Source organism: Mus caroli, chromosome 8, assembly GCF_900094665.2.
Source record: "Mus caroli chromosome 8, CAROLI_EIJ_v1.1, whole genome shotgun sequence".
Lineage (NCBI taxonomy): Eukaryota > Metazoa > Chordata > Mammalia > Rodentia > Muridae > Mus > Mus caroli.
Window position 1 is genome coordinate 17801429 of NC_034577.1, and position 1192 is coordinate 17802620.

Here is a 1192-nt window from a genome sequence, read left to right on the forward strand (position 1 = left end):
ATCTAGATTAAAGCTGGCTCTTCCCACATAAGGGATTTTAATTAAGAAAAATCCCTCACAAGTGTACTCAGTTGCTTGAATTTTAGTTCCAGATGTAGTCAAGAACTGACAACCAAGAATAGCCNTCGCATTAATCTGTATTGTGTAAAACTGTAGTTTTCCAGGCTGTACCTGTCNCTGAGAGACTGTTCTGTGTCTATCAACCTGCACCTAAAACCTCTTAAANTGTAGTGTATTCTTGTCAACTTACATTTATTCTGTGACTATATATGTAATAATTTTTATTGGGTGCTATGCAATGAAAGAATTAATATTAGTAATTAAGATTAAAATAAAAGAACTCCTATTTGTCTTAGTCAATTACCAGTGTAAGGTGGGGTTATCTGACAAATCATTGCCAGTCAAAGTACCTTATGAACCAATTGTTATTCAACAAGTCCTGACATTGTGAAAAGACACAGATGAGTTCATCTGAGTTTATGGCATAGCACTTTCTTAGCAGTTCTCATGTCTCATATGAGTCCCTCTCNCAGTTACAGTCAACTACCTATAAATCCCCAGGAACATTTAAAAAACGATTCCAGCCTTAATTAGTAAAGGCAAAGTCTAGGCAAAGTCTAGAAACAACAACAACAGCTACCACAGCAACAACAACAGCAACAACAACATTGTTGTGGAGTGATTAAGAGCATGGACAGTCTATTTTGACACAGTCACTCTTGGAATTTCTTGGCTTGTGGCACTTCAATTCTTATTTCTGCTCTGTCTTCACACACATTTCTTTGCCATGTCTCCCTTGTGTCTTCAGATTCNTTTTTCCTGGAAAAGAACAGTAAACATTTGATTTAGGGTACACAGTAATCCTGACTTAACTTGATTATACCAGCAAGGATCCTGTCTCCAAATGAAGGCCTAACATTCTTGGCTTCTATGGAGTTTGGAACACCAGTCTAATAAATCTGCAGTGAAGTTGGGTGAAGGAATTGATACATTCTGAGTATTTGACATTACCTTAGGGGTCTGGAGAGATGGTCCAGTGGGTAAAAGCATTTACCATGCAAGTTTAACAAACCCAAAATTCAGATTTCCAGAATCTATATGAAAAGCCAGATGTGTGGTACATATCTGAAATTCAAGGCCTCCTATACAGAGATGGGAGGCTGGGACAAGACAATCACCAGGAAGTTCGTTG